The 12,561-nt window shown below is 45.6% G+C and overlaps 1 protein-coding gene across 1 annotated transcript in view; it reads right to left on the reverse strand.

Moving 5' to 3' along the window:
• nyap2a (neuronal tyrosine-phosphorylated phosphoinositide-3-kinase adaptor 2a) overlaps positions 1 to 12,561 on the reverse strand; it is an 82,386-nt gene that overhangs the window by 10,008 nt on the left and 59,817 nt on the right. The gene's annotated exons all lie outside the window — the stretch shown is intronic.

The following is a 12,561-nucleotide window of genomic DNA, read 5'->3' on the forward strand; positions in this document are numbered from 1 at the left end:
CAATACTGATCAATCTAATAAACTTAAACCTACACCATCCTCCCTATTCTGGTATTTTAAAGAGTACTTAGCGTAAATATTAAGCAACCTAACTAATAGGGTTCCAACTCCCAGCAACAACAAAAATAAATAAATAAAACATAGGGAACCACCCCTCACGCTCCACCTCATGATGCTTAATCGACATAATCAACCTTAATTTGATGCAGTGTGAAAAAAAATGCACAGAAATCAATTATTTTTTTCAATATATTAAAATATTAAATAGATTCAACATCTTTCTTCAACAAAATTGCAGACTGCACAGATGGTACCTTCCCAAAGGAAAAAGTACTATAGCTTACTAGGGTATATATATTAGACTTAATAGTCACTATATACAGTAATTGACTTCTATTCATTTTACATCAAATTAAAACTTTGGGTGTCAGATAATTATTTATTAAAAGCTAGACATTTTAAATGAGAATAAGAAAGAAAAGTATGTCTTTGTGCCCCTTTTCCCTGTTCATGCCCTATCGGCCCCCCTGGCTAAACTTTGCTAGATCCGCCCCTGCCCAGCGTCAGCTACGTAGAAAAAGATCCTGGTGTAGAAAGTAATATTAAATACATTCTAACAACAGCTGATCAAGCTTAAACGTGCTGCTGTTGTTCAACCGCTGGTTTGCTCTTTCTGGTGCAAAGTGGGCCAAAAACAAACAAGAGAGACGGACTCGCGACAGAAAAGCCGATCAGCTGATCATTAAGCAGTTTCATGATTGAAGTAGCAGCAAGAGGAGGAAGTCGCTCCATATATCGCTTGTTAAGCTTAACGCAGGAATGCTTTACAAACATTCAGAGATGGACTTACACACTTGCTTTACTTCTCTCGGGATAACTTTGTCGGAGATGAAATGCCGGGTTGCTAGCGAAGCTCCACATGCTATCCAGACCACCGACAGGTCCTGCACGCCACAGCCGCTCTATCACGTGATGCATACTGCTCCGACGTGCTAACGTTCTGAGGTGAGTTATGGCGTGTTGCAAGTTTTGTGAGGTGCTTTCGTGATATTTAATGGATCGGATTACATTTTTTATTTTTCTCCGATATCCGATCCAGTAATTTAGGTCAGTATCGGACCGATACCGATACGTAATATCGGATCGGTCCATCTCTAGTTCTTACCCTTTTTTTTTTGTACCTCGGGGCCCAACCTTTCCACTACACAGTGGCCCGAGGTTAGGGCTATTACTGACACTGAATAAATTGGCGTTGCTTTTGGTTTGATTTATACTTAATAACTACATCCAATCTACTTCATTTTAACGACTAAAACCTTATCAAATAAACATGATGAAGACATGATGCAATGTAATAATCACAAAGACATTTATTTATTATGTGTATGTGAACCTGCACAAAGAACAAAATGCCAAACAGGTTAACTTTCATGGGAATCAAACTGACACAAAAATAATTCACAATTCAATTTTACTACAGCAAAAGAGAAGAAAAAACTGGATAAATAATGTGATGATAAAATAAATACATTCAAAATAATTTTCTGACTAAATGAATAACTAAATAAATAAACTGTTATAGAATGTAAACAAAGCGCAAATGAAAATATAGCCCTATAAAGTCATGGTCCCGGGTCGGTGACCCAGCGTTTTGAGTTTATTGTTATTACTTTTTAGTTTCTTCTGATTTGGTGTGAATTCTTATTTTGTATTAGTTCTTAGGAGTTGGTCCTTGTGTTTAGTGTTTTAGTGTTCTCCCTTCTGCGCTCTGTTCGTGTCCCTAAGTTAGTGTTCTAGAACAGCTTGTGAGTTTCCGGTTTTACTTTGTAAGTCAGTGTCTGGTGATGTCAGTTAGGAACAGCTGTGTCTCCATCCTGTTCGGGCCATTCCTTATTCCCTTCTGTGTGCATTGATAGTGTGTATCTACCTGTGCTCACCGTCGGTTCATCTGTGTTATTCAGTCTTTCTCCGTGTCTCCCCTGCTTTCTCCATGTCATCTCCGTGTATCATCCCGTGTCCTTATATTTTCAGGTTTGTTTATTAGTTTTGCCCAGTCTAGGTTTTAGTAGCTCCCTGTTCCTTATTTCCTGTTTCCTGTCACTGTAAATAAACACTCACTCGCACCCCAGCCAGTACCTGCATTTTGGGTCCTTCTCTCGTAACACCACATGACTGTTGCCCCAGCCGTGACATATAATCTGTGAGTGAATCTGAAAGTTTCAGCAGTAAACCGTTTTTCATTGGCAGAACCAGAAGTTACTCTTTATATTTAAGACAAATGTGCAAACAGTCACAACAGGTAACTCCCCTTTACCTGAGACACCTGAGCCTGCCTCTGAGACACGATCAAATCCGGTCTGGGTAGGGTTGGGGAAAGGATCACTCTCTGAGTCTGTTTCGGGCTTTGGTCTTGGTTGTGACCACAATGGAAAATCCTGATTCACACAGATATGTAGTTGTGAATGGGAGAAGGAGTTTCACAGCTCTTAGTGCCAGACATGGGTCCTCCTTTGAGACAGCACTCCAGAAGGAGCCCACATCAAGTTTGCTCCACTGCAACTTTAAAGTGCTGTTGGTGGAAACTTCCAGAAGCTGTGAGAACTGGGTCCATTTAGCTGCTGGTGCACGATCAAGAACATGATGTTGTGATGCCTGCAAGTCATTGAAGCTGCACCATCACTGCATACCCCAACACTGTCCTGCCAGTCCAGGTCGTTCTCAGTGAAGTAGTTGTCTTTTCTTTCAAAAGTCATTTTATTACACAAAGGTTTCAGAGCAACGTGTAATACAAAGTAGAGATGGCACGATACCACTTTTTTATGTCCGATACCGATACCGATATCATAAATTTGGATATCTGCTGATACCGATATGAATCCGATATAGTGTTTTTTAATCAACAAAACTGTTTTTTAAATATCTTGCTGCATTTTGTATAAGTTCATACTCAAGTTTAAAACAACAACTACACTAAAACCAAATAACCAAACAAATAGACAGGAACAAGAAAAAAAACGGGGAAGAGGGAGAATCCGTGGGTTACTCAGAAACAATGGACATTATATCTTTTACAGATTGCACATGCGAGGGGGGAAAAGAGTCTTTCCACTTTAGTGAAGTAGCTGTCTGACCAGCAGTAATGAAAGGTTTAGTGCTCTGAGTCTAGAGTTGGGCAGCTTCAGGTCTGCACCAAACATAGCACAGAGTGGCTCTGGTTTAATTTGAGGACTTCAGACATTGTTTGGAAAACAGAGGTCCAAAGGTTGGTCAACAAAGGTTGGTCAACAAAGGACAGGACCAGTACATATGAAGTAATGTACCACCCCCACACCTTCTACTGATTGGATCCACCTCTGGGTATATACACACCATCTTAGCGCTGGATCAGTGCCCCCGATGAACTATCTTAAATTGAATGAGAGTGTGTTGAGCACACATCGATGTATTGTGAACTTGGCCGAGGACAGAGTCCCACAGTTCATCTGTGATATGAAAGTTAAGGTCTTGTTCCCATTTACATTTGATGGCAGCTACTGAAGAACATTGTAAGTGGGAGATTAGATTGTACGAGGCTGATATTGGAGGTTGGACTGACCATTACAACATAATCTACCGGATTGTCTGGAGGTTTTTAGGGGAATTGTGCTGTCATAGTCTGCATGTAGTGTCTGACATGTAAAAAATGAAAAAAACTGAGATGTAGCAATGGCAAATTTAGTGGATATTTGAGAAAAACTTGCAAATTGTCCTTCTAAATCCAAGTCAGCAAAAGATTTTAGACCCTTTCTGTGCCAGATGTGAAAAGCGTTATCTGTCATTGAAGGAACAAATAGGTGGTTTGCTGCAATTGGGCGTTGAAGTGAGAAAGCCTGGTAGGGCTGGGCCATATTATACTGTTCACGGTAATATCTGTACAATGTTAGGCCATGATAAGAAAATGAAATATCGCGATAGAATATGGGTAAAACGTGCATGCGCAGTGCCTTTGTTTTCATACGCACATGGCCGAAAAAGCATGGCGGCAATGGAGAATGAGAAGGGAGAAAGCGGATCATTGAGTGAAACGGATGAACCAGAATTGGTTTGTAAAAATGCTGCAACTTCAGTGATGTGGAACTGGTTTGGTGTTTGTCTGTCAGATACCCACCAAAGCACAATTTTTTTTGTAGAACATGCAAGTGGGCCGTCGTATTGCCATATTTGTCGGACTAAGGTGCTCGTAAATCTGGGAGTAATCTGGGTCCTAAAGTAAGTAAGTAAGTAAGTAAGTAAGTGAAATTTATTTATATAGCACATTTCACAGATAAAAATCACAAAGTGCTTTACAATAAGATCAGACATACAAGTTAAAATTAATTAAAAGCCCGTTTGTATAAAAATGTCTTCAGCTGCTTTTTAAAGGAGTCAGTAGAGTCTAGACAGCGTAAAGACAACGGCAGACAGTTCCACAGCCTCGGTGCCTGAAAAGCCTGATCCCCACGTGTTTTAAACCTAGTACGTGGGACCACCAGTAGTCTCTGACTTGAAGACCTAAGTGCTCGGGATGAAACATGAGGTTTCAGCAGGTCAGAGATATACTGGGGAGCTTCACCGTGCAGAGCTCTAAAAGTTACAACTAAAATTTTAAAATGAACCCTAAAATTTACAGGCAACCAATGAAGAGAAGCCAAAACTGGAGTAATGTGTGACCTCTTGTTTGTACCAGTTAAAAGTCTTGCCGCTGCATTCTGTACAGACTGAAGGCGATCCAGAGCTGATTTGTTGAGACACCTAAAAAGATCGTTACAATAATCCAAACGAGAAGAGATAAAAGCATGAGTAATCATCTCAAGTTCTGCCTTTGACACCAGTAGCCTGAGTTTAGAAATGTTTCTTAGATGATAAAAACAGTTCCGGACAAGTTGTTTAGAGTGTTTCTCAAGAGACATCGAACTGTCAAATATAACACCTAAGTTTCTGAGACTCGACTGAAATGAAGGGTCTAAAAAACTGATATGCTGCCTAATTTCTGAGAGCATGTGATCAGGTGCAATAATCAAAGTTTCTGTTTTATCTGCATTTATTTAAAACATCAGTGATTGTTCCGATCCCTAAGAACACCCGCCCAGCCAGCCTAAATGATTATCGCCCAGTGGCCCTAACATCTGTAGTGATGAAATGTTTTGAGAGGCTCATGAAACCCTTTATTAGTTCTTTCCTCCCTCCCGACTTGGACTCATTGCAGTTTGCATACCGGACAAATAGATCCACTGGAGATGCTGTAGCACAGGTCCTGCACACCACACTGAGCCATCTAGATGAGGGACGTGGGAACTATGTGAGAATGCTGTTTATAGACTACAGCTCAGCGTTCAACACCATAGTGCCCCACATCCTTACGGATAAGCTCCGGGATCTGGGATTCAGCACATCCTTGTGCAGGTGGATTCACAGCTTTTTGACTGCGAGACCACAGTCGGTGAGAATAGGGGATGTGTACTCTCATACCCTTTCACTGAACATAGGGGCCCCCCAGGGATGTGTGCTTAGCCCTCTTCTTTATTCCCTCTACACCGCGGACTGCACGGCCAGATACCCCACTAACTCCATTGTGAAGTTCGCTGACGACACAGTGGTGGTAGGACTCATCTCCGGGAATGACGAGAGGGCCTACCGAAGCGAGGTGGACGGATTAGCAAAGTGGTGTGTGGCAAACCACCTCTCCATGAATATCAGCAAAACAAAGGAGATGGTGATTGATTTTAGGAGACAGAGAGGCGAGAAAACTCACACCCCAATTCAGATCAATGGAAACCCTGTGGAGAAAGTCTCTAATTTTAAATACCTCGGTGTTTATATCAACGAGGACCTTAATTGGAACACACATACGGACTTCCTCATCAGCAAAGGCAGACAGCGCCTCTATCATCTGAGGCGTTTAAAGAGGTTTAAGATCTCCAAGAACATCCAGAGGAGATTCTACACCGGGGTCATTGAGAGCATCCTGTGTAATAACATCACGGTGTGGTACGGGAACTGCACAGTACAGCAACAGAAAGCCCTGCAGAGGGTCGTGCGCACAGCCGAACGCACTATGGGAACATCTTTACCAACACTGCAGGACATCTACGCTGAAAGGTGCAGATCCCGGGCCATCAGGATCACTAACGACTCCAGCCATCCCGCTTACAAACTGTTCAGGCCACTGAGGTCAGGGAAACGCCTCTGTAGCCTGAAAACAAGAACTGAAAGGTTCAGGAGGAGTTTTTACCCACAAACAGTGAGACTCCTCAATCAAAACACAAATCGGACAACATGATGGACAATTCCATACACAGTATATAATTTTCCTTTGAGTTTTATCCTTATTTTTATTTGTATTTTATCATTTACATCTGTATTTATGTAAATACGTACACTATAGCTCTTAACTATTACAGCGTAATATTTTGCACGATGTTATACATTTTTATACTTTTATATAGATATTTTTTTATTATAAGTTTAGTAAGATGCACAGTCGGGGGGGGGGGGGAGTACTTTTTAGCCGGAAAAAACATTTCACTGTGTGTTGTACTAGTTATAACTACATGTGACAAATAAGTAAAGAATTGAATTGAATTTATCTGAAGGAAACTGTCATTTAACCATTGTTTGATTTCTGACAGACAATTATTTAAATAAGACAATTTATACAACTCAGAAGCTTTGAAAGAACAGTACAACTGAATGTCATCAGCATAGAGATGATAAGAAATATTATTGTAACGTCTGATAATGTGGCCTAGAGGGAGTATATACAGCAAAAAGAGAATAGGACCTAAAACAGATCCTTGAGGTACCCCAGAAGACAGAACTGATGTTTCCGACAGCACATGATTTATACAGACAGTAAAGGATCTCTCAGATAGATATGACATAAACCATTTTAAAACAACGCCAGTAATCCCAAACAAGTCCTTCAGCCTATTTATCATGATGCTGTGATCAACAGTATCTGTCATGGTCCTGTGGCCATGACTCAGTGACTTTGTGTTTATGTTCTTTATTGTTATTACTTTCATTATTATTCTTGGGCTGTTTTGGGATGGTTTGTGTTTGGGATTTTAGATACTGGGTTCTGGGTTTGTGCTCCCTCTATTGGTCCCTGGTGTTAGTGTTCCCCTGTCTCGTCAGGTTAATCAGGTCCAGCTGTTTCCCCCACCTGTGTGTGATTTCCCAGTGTCTCTCTGTGTACTTATAGTGTGTGTTTTCCTCTGCTCCTTGTCGCGTCGTCTGTGTTTATACCCTGTGAAATCCCCTGCGTGCTCTCCCTGCTGTTCTCCCTTCATGTTCAGGTTTGCCACTCCTTTGTGTAGTTTATCCCAGTTTAGTTCGTCCTTAGTTCAGTTTTGCCATCTCCACTTTATGTTGGTATTATCAATAAATCACCCTCACATCTGAATAAGTGCTGCATTTTGAGTCCTCCTTCCACTCTTCACACGGCCGCTGCCCCGAACCGTGACAGTACGACGCGACCACAACATGGACCCAGCAGCGCTTAATCCGTCCAGGGAGCTACGTGAGACTCTCATCGATGCCACACAGGAGCTCATCGACCTGTGGCTGGAAAACCCGGGTGGCACGTCTCAGCGCGCTATAGAGAGGCGGCTACAGCGTCTGGTGACCGGTCTCCCATGGCTTCTGGGCTCGCTTTGTTCGTGGGAGCGGGAGTTTCTTCTTTTGGACCTCGGGCTTCACCCCCCGTCTGCTTTTACTTTCGAGCAGCCCAAGGCGGTGAGCGAGCGAGATGCTCCGGCTTCCCCAGTTTCCGGGACTCTGTTTTCTGGGGCTATTCAGAGCGGGATGGGAGACTGTACGGGTCGCTTACCCACCTTCGTGGTAACAGATCCTTTGCAAGTGGGCGTGTACAAACCCTCTGTAAAACCGAGAGACTGTTTCTCTGCCGCCCCTTCTGAGCCAGGACTTTATCGCCATTCTCCGGCTCAGTTCTGTGTCCAGCCACAAGCCTCCCAGTCTGTAGCTCAACCGCTAGCCTCCCCAAGGACACAATTACCTGTTCTGCCGCCGCTCCAGTTAGCCACTCAGCCACCACCACCGCTTGCATCACCGCAACCCGTAGTTCAGTTAATGGCTGAGTCACAATTTTCACACTGCTTTTCCACCGCTGTTTCTGAGCAGGGAGACAAACTGTTTCACTACGGACCTGTTCCTCAAAAGCTGGCAACATTAGAGACTGTTGCTCACTCCGGGGCTTCCTCAGAGGCTGGGTTACTGCCCTCAGCTTACTCTGGACCCCTGGAGGCCAAGATGCCAGCTGTGAACTGCACCGGGCTGTCACTGCCTGAGCAGGGTCAGTGCTCTGCGCAGCTGCAGCCCTCTGTATGTGTGCCAGAGGCCCACGTGCCTGCTGGTTTTGTTTCGTGTGTGCCAGAGGCCCACGTGCCCGCTGGTTCTGTGGCTGTTTTTGCTGGGGGGCCCGAGGAGCCCGTCCAGCCTCCTGTTTCGCCTGCTGGGGGGCCCGAGGAGCCCGTCCGGCCTCATGCCACACCGGCTGCCACGTCGGCTGGGGGGCCCGAGGAGCCCGTCCGGCCTCCTGTGGCTGCTTCTCCACCTGTGGCTGCTTCTCCACCTGCGGCTGCAGCGCCGCCTCCTGCAGTACCACCACCGGCAGTGCTACCGCCTGCTACGGCCACACCTCAGCCTGAGGACGCATCCTCACCTGGCCCGGCTTCATCCTCGCCTGGTCCAGCTTCAGTTTCATCCTCACCTGGCCCGGCTTCATCCTCGCCTGGTCCAGCTTCAGTTTCATCCTCGCCTGGCCCGGCTTCATCCACGCCTGGCCCGGCTTCAGCTTCATCCACGCCTGGCCTGGCTTCAGCTTCATCCTCGCCTGGCCCGGCTTCAGCTTCATCCTCGCCCGGCCCGGCTTCAGCTTCATCCTCGCCCGGTCCAGCTTCAACCTCGCCCGGTCCAGCTTCATCCTCGCCTGGTCCAGCTTCAGCTTCTGCTTCAGCCTCGCCCGGCCCGGCTTCGGCTACAGCTTCGTCCTCGCCCGGCCCAGCTTCACCCTCGTCTGGTCCAGCCTTCGTGTCTGCATGCTCGTCTGGTCCAGCCTTCGTGTCTGCATCCTCGTCTGGTCCAGCCTTCGTGTCTGCATCTTCGTCTGGTCCAGCCTTCGTGTCTGCATCCTCGTCTGGTCCAGCCTTCGTGTCTGCATCCTCGTCTGGTCCAGCCTTCGTGTCTGCATCTTCGTCTGGTCCAGCCTTCGTGTCTGCATCTTCGCCTGCAGCAGCGTCTTCAGCATCCGCATCGTCGCCTGCAGCAGCGCCTTCAGCATCCGCATCGTCGCCTGCAGCAGCGTCTTCAGCATCTTCGCCTGCTGCGGCCCCGGCTTCCGTACCTTCAGCCTCGCCTGGCCCAGCCTCGTTTGGGTCTGGAGCTAAACGGCCGTTTTCTAGACCGCTGGCTAGGCTACTGGCCGGGCGCCGTCGCCTGACTGGCCGCCGTTGCCTTCCGCACGGCCGGCCCCCGGACCACCATCACCTGAGCGGCCGCCGTTGCCTTCCGCACGGCCGGCCCCCGGACCGCCATCGCCTGAGCGGCCGCCGTTGCCTTCCGCACGGCCGGCCCCCGGACCCTCTTCGCCTGAGCGGCCGCCGTTGCCTTCCACACGGCCGGCCCCCGGACCCTCTTCGCCTGAGCGGCCGCCGTTGCCTTCCGCACGGCCGGCCCCCGGACCCTCTTCGCCTGAGTGGCTGCCGTTGCCTTCCGCACGGCCGGCCTCCTGAACCTTTTGTGCGCCTCTGCGGCCTTCTTCGTGGCCGGCCGCCTGAACTGTGCTTCGGACTCTGCTCCCCTGTGAGTTTTGTGAACGTTTGTTTGGGACTCTGGGGCCTTCGTTTTGGTCATGGCCCGGTCCCTCTGTCCTGGGCCCCCTGCCACCCGCCCGGGTCTGGTGGTGTGTTTCTGTGGCTGTCAGGGGCCAGCCCTTGAGGGGGGGGTACTGTCATGGTCCTGCGGCCATGACTCAGTGACTTTGTGTTTATGTTCTTTATTGTTATTACTTTCATTATTATTCTTGGGCTGTTTTGGGATGGTTTGTGTTTGGGATTTTAGGCACTGGGTTCTGGGTTTGTGCTCCCTCTATTGGTCCCTGGTGTTAGTGTTCCCCTGTCACGTCAGGTTAATCAGGTCCAGCTGTTTCCCCCACCTGTGTGTGATTTCCCAGTGTCTCTTTGTGTACTTATAGTGTGTGTTTTCCTCTGCTCCTCGTTGCGTCGTCTGTATTCATACCTTGTGAAATCCCCTGCGTGCTCTCCCTGCTGTTCTCCCTTCATGTTCAGGTTTGCCACTCCTTTGTGTAGTTTATCCCAGTTTAGTTCGTCCTTAGTTCATATAGATATTTTTTTATTATAAGTTTAGTAAGATGCACAGTCGGGGGGGGGGGGGGGGGGGGAGTACTTTTTAGCCGGAAAAAACATTTCACTGTGTGTTGTACTAGTTATAACTACATGTGACAAATAAGTAAAGAATTGAATTGAATTTATCTGAAGGAAACTGTCATTTAACCATTGTTTGATTTCTGACAGACAATTATTTAAATAAGACAATTTATACAACTCAGAAGCTTTGAAAGAACAGTACAACTGAATGTCATCAGCATAGAGATGATAAGAAATATTATTGTAACGTCTGATAATGTGGCCTAGAGGGAGTATATACAGCAAAAAGAGAATAGGACCTAAAACAGATCCTTGAGGTACCCCAGAAGACAGAACTGATATTTCCGACAGCACATGATTTATACAGACAGTAAAGGATCTCTCAGATAGATATGACATAAACCATTTTAAAACAACGCCAGTAATCCCAAACAAGTCCTTCAGCCTATTTATCATGATGCTGTGATCAACAGTATCTGTCATGGTCCTGTGGCCATGACTCAGTGACTTTGTGTTTATGTTCTTTATTGTTATTACTTTCATTATTATTCTTGGGCTGTTTTGGGATGGTTTGTGTTTGGGATTTTAGATACTGGGTTCTGGGTTTGTGCTCCCTCTATTGGTCCCTGGTGTTAGTGTTCCCCTGTCTCGTCAGGTTAATCAGGTCCAGCTGTTTCCCCCACCTGTGTGTGATTTCCCAGTGTCTCTCTGTGTACTTATAGTGTGTGTTTTCCTCTGCTCCTCGTCGCGTCGTCTGTGTTTATACCCTGTGAAATCCCCTGCGTGCTCTCCCTGCTGTTCTCCCTTCATGTTCAGGTTTGCCACTCCTTTGTGTAGTTTATCCCAGTTTAGTTCGTCCTTAGTTCAGTTTTGCCATCTCCACTTTATGTTGGTATTATCAATAAATCACCCTCACATCTGAATAAGTGCTGCATTTTGAGTCCTCCTTCCACTCTTCACACGGCCGCTGCCCCGAACCGTGACAGTATCAAAAGCAGAGCTGAGATCCAACATAACCAGAACAGTGTACTCTCCAGAGTCTGCTGCCATCAGAATGTCACTAGACACTTTAAGCAAAGCGGTTTCAGTGGAGTGCAATTTGCGGAAACCAGACTGGAAAATGTCCAGAACATTGTTCTTTTCCAAAAAGTTGTTAAGTTGTTCTGCAACTGTTTTTTCCAAGATCTTTGACACCAATGGTAGTTTTGATATTGGCCTGTAACTGCTTGGAAGAGATGGATCCAAATTTGGTTTCTTTAACATTGGTTCAACAATAGCTTGTTTAAAATAGCTAGGAACTGAGCCAGTATAAAGAGAAGTATTAATTATTTCCAGAATACAGGGGCAAATAGAATCAAACACACTAATGAAAAATGGAGGAAGTACATCAAGGTGGCTTGAAGTCAGTTTCATTCGACCAAGCAGAGCACTGATGTCCTGTAAGGTAACAGGAGTAAAAGAGGACCAGGTATCAGAGGTAAGCAACGTGTCAGTGTGATACTGAGAGGATGATGGAGAAATATTAGACCTGACAGCAGCGACCTTATTAACAAAATAGTTTAAAAAGTCATTACAATCAGATTTAGTATAGACTGGTACATGAGGAATATCAGGAGAGACAATGTTTTTAATTGTATCAAACAATACTCTGGGATTTTTCTTTTTTGAAGCTATTAGATTAGCAAAATATTCCGTTCTGGCATCCGCCCGCTTCTGGTCCCAAAGTCAAACGAACACTGCAGCATCACTGAGAGTTAAAAACTGTCTAAATTCTTTCATCTTTAATAAAACGATCAGCATTGCTGCTTTACCAGGTGTAACTATGAAGTTTAACATCCAGGCATCCATGAAAACAGAATTTATTACATTTAACGGAGTTATAAGTTAGCGGAAGTTAGCGGAAGTTAGCGGAAGTTAGCTCGCTAGTTTCCACCTAAACATGATATAGCATGTTCTGACTGAGAGATTTCAGAAAAAATTCAAACGTACAGCTCTGCTATCACTTCCAACATAAATGAAGCCAGAAAACTAAACAGCAGTGACGTTTGTAGGGTTACTGAAGTTGGGCTAGCTGGTATATAATGATGTGCTATGTGATCGCTAGCTACACAGCTATGTTAGCATAACATAAACAGTG

The sequence above is a fragment of the Diplotaxodon limnothrissa genome, linkage group LG14 (assembly GCF_057381915.1).
Source record: "Diplotaxodon limnothrissa isolate DT_005_m linkage group LG14, D_limnothrissa_male_GT1.1, whole genome shotgun sequence".
Taxonomy (NCBI): Eukaryota; Metazoa; Chordata; class Actinopteri; order Cichliformes; family Cichlidae; genus Diplotaxodon; species Diplotaxodon limnothrissa.